The sequence below is a fragment of the Oryzias latipes genome, chromosome 11, assembly GCF_053564925.1.
Source record: "Oryzias latipes strain Hd-rR chromosome 11, Olatipes_Hd-rR_3.1".
Classification (NCBI taxonomy): Eukaryota; Metazoa; Chordata; class Actinopteri; order Beloniformes; family Adrianichthyidae; genus Oryzias; species Oryzias latipes.
In genome coordinates, this window is record NC_136247.1 from 15,437,429 (window position 1) to 15,446,674 (window position 9,246).

Below are 9,246 nucleotides of genomic sequence, written 5' to 3' on the forward strand. Positions count from 1 at the left end.
GTTACAAATAAGTTCGAGAGTTACTGTGAACGCCACATGCATTAATAAAGTACGAGGGACTGACAGACTTATCTCTGGCTTTTTTTGTCTCACTTAAAGGGCCTTATAGTTTGGTGCGTCATATAAAATAGACCATTCATTCACAATGCGCCACATAATTCGGTGTGCAGTGCAGAAAATATGGTTGTCACAACTGCCATTACAGGTAGATATGGGCTGTCTGTGGACAAAAAAATGGGCAAACTTGTACAGGGCAGGTGGCCTTCACAAAACATCAAAGTAAGAGACAGCTCGATGAACCTGTATAGAGAGAATTTTCTTTTTTTTCTACAGGTATGCTGCAGGTGACAGGTCGTAATGAACACTTAGGGTGTATTTAGACTGGACACATTAACTAGAGTTAATTTCCCCCGATAATTCAGAACGAATTTTCAGTCTGAATACACCCAAGTGGGCCCTGATCTGGGACCAGGAACCGCTCTCAAATCCATTTTTTGAGGTGGTCTCGTTTCATTTCCAATTGGACCGAGTTCTGGTTTGCTCCGAGTTTTCTCCGTCTAAATAGGCTCTGTGCTCAGAGTGGAACAGCTGAACCAAAAAGGGCACGGCAGCCGGACTTTACGTGATGTAAACACAGCAGGGGAGCAACAACAAGGCACAGCAACTCATTAAAGTGTGGTCGGATGAATTCAGGGTCACAACTTTTAACATGATACACATCACTTCTCACATTCCCGACAATCTACATGTCATAAACACTTATCATCGTACCTTCATAGTCTCCTCAGTAACCGTCCTGCAGCAAGCCTCCAGCTTACCAAAAACTAAAAAGTGTTGTACCTGAGGTTGATAGAGATGTTCCAAATTGGTTGATGAAATATAAAGTGTGAGTAAGTGAACTATCCCGACATGGACTGCAAAGAGCAAGACTTCCATAATTTCTGTCTACCGTTGCTTTACCCCGCCCTCGTGACGCCTGGCCAATGACTGAAGAGATCTTTGGTCCCGTGGTTTTGTTTACAAGCTTTGGTATGGAACCAGGAATATCTGGGGGGAGTCAGTCTGAATACAATCCAAATGCAAGGTTCAGGACTTGATCCAGAACAAATTAAGCAAACTCGGTACGGACCAGCAGATTTTTCCAGCATGAATACACCCTTATAAAGTACGCAAGGGTAAAATAAAGGTGAAGTAGGTAAGAAGTAGGACTGTCCTACATTTTTTTATCTTAACCCCTGCAGACTGTGATAGATGAAATGCTGTTCACATGATAAGTTTGTGCTCTTTTTGTCCAGTCTGTTAGAATTTCGGAAATTAGACAATCAGAGAGTCGTTTGTGTAAACATTCTATGACAGGGGTCCCCAGATCCAGGCCTCGAGGGCTGGTGTCCAACATGTTTTCCCGCCAAACTGCCATTGAAACTCCTTAGTGGCTAAACACACCTGATCGGTGTAATCGGTAGCAGATGAGCCACCAGGATTTCTGGAAAACCTGCAGGAGGCCGGCCCTCGAGGCCTGGATTTGACCACCCCTGTTCTACGAGCATCCTACGGGCGCCTACACACCACCTGTAGCATTTGTGCACGGTCAGTAAGGAGCCAGTGCGTGAACCTTACTCGGAGGAAAAAATAAGAAGGAAGGATGTATTTATTGCCATTTCTCCACAGGGATAAAACGAAATTTGTGACTCGTCCTGGACCTGCCATTTACAGTGCGAGTATGACAGGAAATAAAAGACGTATAAATGACATATACAAACATAACTGGGACCTATTACGATTCCTATGACTATTGTACAAATTTAGCACAGAAAGGGAATATAAAAACATAGCTCCGCTTCCAGGTTTGTCCATGAGAGGGTGGGGGGCTACAATTATCTTCCAGAGTTCATTAGTGTTACTGCTTCAGGGAAGAAGCTGTTCCTCAGTCTCGTGGTCCTGCTCTTAATGCTCCGTAGCCTCCAGCCTGAGGGGAGCAGGGAGAACAAAGAGTGTGAGGGGTGAGCGGGGTCTTTCAGGATGCAGGAGACTCGTTTCCTGCATATGGCTTCATAGATCTCAGTGGTGGTCTGCAGGCTGCAACAGTCCTCTGCGCAGCTCCAACTACCCTCTGCAGAGCTTTTCTCTCTGATGCAGAGCAGCTGCCATGTCACACAGTGATGCAGGAGGACAAGACACTCTCCACTACACACCTGTAAAAGGAGGTCAGGATTGAATTCCCCATCCCAGCGCACCTGAGCCTCCTAAGAAAATAGAGGCGCTGATGTGGCTTCCTGATCAGGCAGGAAGTGTTTGTGCTATGGGTGAGGACATTGGAGATGTGCACGCCCAAGAACCTAAAGCTGGAAACCACTTCCACCGCGACCCCTCTGATGTGCGGAGGAGGAGGGGGGAGTCTGTCCTTCCTGAAGTCATCTCTTTGGTCTTCTTCATGTTGATGCAGTAGTTGGACTCGTCATTGATGGTGATGCATCCAACCACAGCTGTGTGATTAGCAAACTTTACAATCAGACAGCTGGGGTGACTAGTTGTGCAGTCCTGCATGAACAAAGTAAACAGAAGGGGGCTTAGCCCACAGCCCTGGGGGGAGCCCATGCTGAAGGTGATGGGGGGGAGACATTGCGGATCTTCGCAGACCAAATGTATACAGTTTTTGGATGAGGGTCTGTTGGATGATTGTATTTAAAGCTGATGTCAAAGTCCACGAAAAGAAGGGCGAGCATACAAGTTCTTCTTCTCTAGGTGGGTGAGCGTTGAGTGGCTATTAGTCTATGATGTGACTTATGACCAGCTTTTCAAAACATTTCATGACTTTCAATGAAAGGGCCGCAGGTCAAAAGTCATTCAGACCTGTCACTGAGGATGTTTTGGGGATGGGAATGATCGTGGTAGCCAGTTGGAGACCACTGCCTGCGTCAGAGAGGTGTTGAAAATGTCTGTCAGCACCCATCCAGGGACGTTATCAGGTTCAACAACTTTGTTAGGATTGATCTTCTGGAGGGTCCTTCTTACTTCTGCGGGTGTCCTCCTGAAAGGCTCTTCGCCAGGTGGGGTGGTGAGTCTGGTGCTGGGGGGATTTCGGAGTCCTCAAAGCGGGAGCAGAAAATCTTGAGCGTGTCTGGTAGAGTGGTCCCGGAGGTATTGTGCATGTCTGGTGTTGTAGTCTGTGATTCAATTGATGCCTCTCCACATACTCCTGGGATTATTGGATGTTAAATGTCCCTGTATATACCTGTATGCACCCATGGCCCTCTTCACCCCAGCGCGCAGCTAACTCCTCAATGCTCTGAGAGCCACCTTGTCACCAGACTGGAACGTAGCATTCCAGTCTTTCAGGAAAAACCGCACCTCTGTGTTCAGCCAGGATTTCTCTTTGGGGTAATCCATTACAGTCCTGGTGCTGGTGACGTCCTCTGTGCACTTCCTGATGTAGCTGAGGACACCTGATGTGTATTCCTCCAGGTCCACCACCCCCTTATGCAAAGCTGCCTCCCTGAAGATCTGCCAGTCTGTGTGCTGAAAACTTTCTTGCAGAGCTGGGGTAGCCTCATTGGGCCACACTGTGATGGTCCTCTGTGTTGGTGCCTCGCGTATGCATCTTTTTTGTTGGTGTAAACACAGACCAGGGTGCTATTTCCTCGTGTTGGAATGGTGATATGCTGGTGGAACTTGGGCAAAGTGTCTGTCAGGTTTAAATGGTTATACTCCCCTGAAACCAAGTAAAATGCCTCCAGGTGCTTATGCTGGAGCAAGCTGATGTTGCTGTCGAGCTTTGTTAGCGCTTTGTTAGCAAAAGTATTAGCATTAGCACCCGGCGGGATGTAAACAGCCATGACAATCACCGCCGTAAACTCAAATGGCAGATAGTGTAACCTTGGAGCAGTGAATGTTTACCAATGTGCAGTTTGTACCACAACCTTTGATACAGACGTGCAATCCACCCCACGGGCTTTTCCCAACTGCAGGTTGCAGTCCGCCCGGAACAGAAGCCGCCCATTAGGCTGGAAGTCTCGGTCTGGCATGTCGACGTTCATCCAGGTTTCCCTGAGATAAATCACTGCAGTGTTTCTCATCTCACTGGAAGCCCCCAGCCTCAGTCAAAACATGTCAATCTTGTTGTTCAGGGAGTGGACAATGGCCAGGAACAGAGACGGGATCTGTGGTCTCTTGGCATTAGCCTTTAGCCTGGAAAGCACTCCACCCCAGTTGCCCCTCTTTTGTTTCCTCACACAGCGTTTCCTTTCATATAAATATGAGAAGGTTCTGCTGTGTTTAGTATGTTTGTCAATTTCTAAAAACCTTCCAGAAACCAGTAACGTCTCTGGTTGTGATGTGGATTTAAAAAGTCAAATGCCAAGGAGAAGAACCAGGTGGATGCTGTCTGTTATTTTCTATTGTTCAAATTGTTCCTATTCTTGCTCAATTAATTACAGACTGATTAGTGAGCAATGGAGAGATATGAAAGCTGAGGTCTAAACGTGTAGACTGAAGAAATCATTGTTTATGGTTTTTGTTGGCATGCTCTGCAGAGCTGAGGGTAAAAGACACTTAATGTCTTTTACTGTGGTTTTGGATGTTGGTTTGGAGTGTTTGTGAGACAGGGTGGAGCTGAAGTTAGTGAGACTGTAATGCATGTGGAAATGGGATCACAGTTTACTAAACGAAGATGTTAAAACAGAAAGTGCAAGGAGGTTCCTTTGCTTTGGAATACAGGTTTTTCTTGAAGCTTTATTTGAAGCATCTGCACTCTCATTGGAGCAAGCAGACCTCCTCCTTCTAACTTTAATCAGCATAAAAATAATAAAAACGACTATACACAACATGGTGCCCATTTCTCCAGCTTGAAGGAGAAAGAATGCGCCACGAAATTGTGTTAGCCGCTGACAATGCTTTATAATCAGACCCGCATAAAGAGAACATTCGTGTTTCTGCGATGCACGCAAACTCATTATTCCAGACGTTAATCTATGCTTCTTATTCAGAATATGGCGTGCATGTGGACAAACTCATTGAAAGGCAATGATGAACCTCAGACCCTTTATGTTTATTTGTTTGTACCTTAATGCATGACTGCAGCTTCAAACTGTGTTTTTTTCCACTGAATTTCTGTGGGAGTTTTCTGCAGCTTTTGTTTCCTCTGATGAAGAACAGAAACATTTCTCTTTCTGGGTTGATTTGTTCAGAATGAAAAGTACCAGTCAGGGGTCTGCAACCTGAGGCTCTGGAGCCTCATGCAACTCTTTCATACCTCCTGTATGGCTCTTTGGGTATGAAGAAAATTCCTAACCATGTAAATAAATGTGTCCGCATGAACATTCGCTCAGATAACCGAGCAAAATGATGATAAAATGTTTTATCTACTGTTATTAGGATAAGCATAAAGCACATTTTCTGATCTTCCGCTGCACAACGCGTAAGGATAAGTGACTATTTTAATGACATCCCTAAAGGTGGCCGCAGGAGCCTCAAGGGAAGTGCAAGACACACCTGTGCTCCCTTTAAGATGTGGTCCACCACAGACCAGAACAACCCAAAACCGGCAGCACTGGTACGGCTCAACACCTGTATCAGTGCATGTGACTTGTGCTATGTTCACATCGGGCAGGTGAATGCACATTCAGCATACGGTGTTTTCACCGGCAGTCGCTACCCGATGCTAGCGTATGTCCACCACCTGCAATTGAAAGAGGCTTGGTGCAAAATGTTGAAGCGGTGCAAATCTGGTGAATCTTGCTCCAGGCTTTTTCTTTCACAGCTTCATTCAGATTTATGAAAGACTTGGCTTCAAAGAATTCCGTCTGGGAACAAATCACAATGATTACTTTCTCCTCCACGATCAATTTTTGAACAGTTGGCACTTCCATGGATGAAAGGGATGTCATCCGTATGTCACTACCAAATGTCCCTGATTGATCAAAGTATAACGTTTGAGTCATTCTCAATTGAAAATACATTTTATACTTAGAGCCCAAACATGGACTTAAAAACGTGCATAGTGACACATGAAGGTGAGAGTTTTCATGGATCCCCAAAACGCAAACATACACGCGTTTACATAGACATTTCATTGAAAGTACTTGCTTGAATGCGCATTTCCGAGCCCGGTGTGAACGTAGCCTTAAGGCTTTACCCGCTTCTTCACAACTCACAGCTGAGCAAGAGAAACATGAATCCACTGATAAATGGAGAACTTTGTCTTCGCTCTTTCTCTGACCAGAACACCCAAACAAACTCCTCCAAATCCTCGAAGCTTTCTCAGCTCCAAACAGCTCCATAGGGCGGTGGAGGACACATAAACACATAAAGTCAAAGCAACTCCCCATCCTTCAGCATGAAAACCTCAGAAAAACCTAAGATGAACAGCCCTTCTCCAACTTATTATGTGAGAGTGCATCTCTTTAGAGCTCTTAAATATACTAGGTTTTTAGGATGCTGATAATAATAACTAAATTCCTATCTTCGATGACAATCTTTCATCTTGGACCTCCACTTCCTTTCATCTCTCTGCTCGGCCTCCTTTCACGGCGTCCCTGAGGACCTCCTCCACAGCCGAAGTAGATAACATCTCAGTAGATCAATATTATCCCTTCACGCACTTGTAGGATCATGTATGAAAGCCAACAAACATACACTTGAGCAGACACAAATGCTGCGCCGGTCCGCCATGTCTGCATGTGCTGGAGACGAGGACGCAGAGTTTGCTCTTACCGTCATACGACGGGGAGAAGTTGCAACCCGAGCAAAGAGGAGAATAGAGGACCAACCATATAAATAATAGCCCCACTAACAGAAGCATTAAGTTCTCAGATCAATCGGATATGGCTTCTAAATAGCCCTGTGGAGATGCTGGGGGGAGAAATTAGGATGGAGAGAATCGGAGGGAAAGTGAGAGGGAGGAGGAAACTCATGGAGAAAGCGAGACATCCAGCCTGGCCATTATAAATCATATCCGCTGTTGGCGCCGGCCACGTCTCCTAGCAACCAGACAGACCCTCCACCTCTCCTCCATCCCCTGCTCCATCTTCCACTTACAGCTTGGTCACTCTTATTACCCATACTGCACTGGGAGAAGCCACACACACAAAAAAACTCAGATGAAGTTTCATCAGGCGATGATGGAGAGCAGAAGACTGCAGAGTCTTCCTCTGAATTCAGCATGACAATAACAGTGTGACGCTGTGCAGACTAATGTCCGATACACAAACACGTATAATTACACACAAACTTCTCCATGTTGACAGGTTTATCTCACTTTAAAGTGAAAACTTGAAGAGAAACCTTCTGAAGCTAAATACCAACAGAGCCGAGGGGAGGAGCTTTGGGTTCAACAGTTTAAATGTGGGAGGAGCATCCTGACCACAGGTACGCGTACCTGACAGATGAGCTGTGTGATGACAGGACTGGATTATTTATTTATTTATTTTAATCGTCTTTTTTTTTGCCGAAAATACTTTTGGTCCATTTATTTTATTGAGAAATCACCAACTTTAGTTTGGTTTAGATTTTCATTAGTGTGAAAATGCTTTTAACAAACAGAATTGGATCTGAATTAAAATGTGAAAGATTGATACCATATTTGAGCAGACATCATGAATAGATTTGAAGTAGTATTTTCTGCTGTAATCACTAAAAAAGATTATATTTAATGAATTATAAAAGAGATACAATCTCCTTAAGTTTTAAATCGACAAAAATAATAATGGAATCAAATTTTCATTGAAAAAAAAACCATTAAAAATCAATTCTGCTCAAATTAAAATGATGAAAATGGGCTGTTGAGTTTTGTAGTGTGTGGAATGGTTTTAAAGTTTTTCTTTTCATCACTGCCCTCCCTTCCCCGTCTTGCATTTTAATATTTTTCTCCTTTGTTTTTTTAAATTGTCTGCATCTTGACTAAAATGTTTTGTCATTTTATCTTAAACCTGTCATTTCTTTTGTCCTAATCTTAAGGCTATATTTGCATTTCCAGCCCTTTCCCTGTTAACAGAAGGTCACTCTTTTTTAAACTTGTACTTGGTATAGAATTATTAAGAAAAACGTTGCTTTCATATTATTCATTTTTGCACATTTAAGTCGTATTATATCATGGCTGTTTTTGCCTGAATCCGCTGTTTGCGTGAAGATCATTTTATCAGGAAACTAGGAAAATGAACACCTTAGATCCCCCAGGACTTTCTTTTAAATTGCAATACTCCACATAGATGCACATTTAAAAAAGAATCAGAGCCGAAGAAAATAGAGAGAGAATATTATTTGACTCATACATGCTCTTAAACAATTCGCTTTTTGTGTCCAGATTGGTGGTTTACATGAACTTCCTGCTGCGGATGAATCAACACTAGAGTGCCTGACAAAGTAAAAGCTAACTAGCAGATAAAAGGCTTTTAAAATGGAGTGGTAAAAGGTTTGCTTGACGCTTTTATTAAATCACATGAAACACACAGAATGTTTAATCTGTGTGGGATTATAATTTTTTTAGTATAAAACTGCACCTCAGAAACAAATTTTTAGGAAAAGGACAATTTCAGTGTAAAAAATGAAGATTTGGTTTGATATTTCATGGAGCTTCCCGTGCTCTCACTGCCTTATAGAGCTGCTAAGAGCTTTCTGTTAAAGAGCACCCTGGTTATCCTAAAGCTTCTTTAAAATCCTCCATTTAATGAGTTGATTTTCGCCGCAGTGCAAGGCTGGAATTTGAAGGCAATGACGGTGAGCGTTAGTCAGCATCTTTTTTATCTGCTTTAGCAGGAGAGACAAATGGAACAGAGAACATGTGCAGCACGCAGGATGCACGCTACTCCAGAAGACACTGAGGAACACACTCCAGGCACAATAAGCCAGATTACACAGACAATCGGGTAATTTACACAGGATTTTAACAGCTTTGCTTGTTTGGGGAAATTTCCCCTAAATTGTCTCAGGCCCGATGAGACTAAACGGAGTCTTTGTTCCACACCACGTGTTTTTTTTAACCCCCCTATGATATGTCTAGCCTCTAGCTTGCAGGAAGAGTGTTTAGCAGTGGGGAACAAGACGGCTGCAGCTTCCCACCCATCGTCTATGGAAAAAGCCTCGCTATCCACAGAAATCTAAATAGTCAGCAGAGTGAGTGGACAGTGACACAGTGAGAATGATGATGCTGGCAGCAAAGGAAATCAAGCACTCAGGAGCCACTTGGCCAACTCGGGGTCTGAGAGACCTGCAGAAGTGGCTGATATGAGTGGAAAATTGCATTTGAGAAGTGAA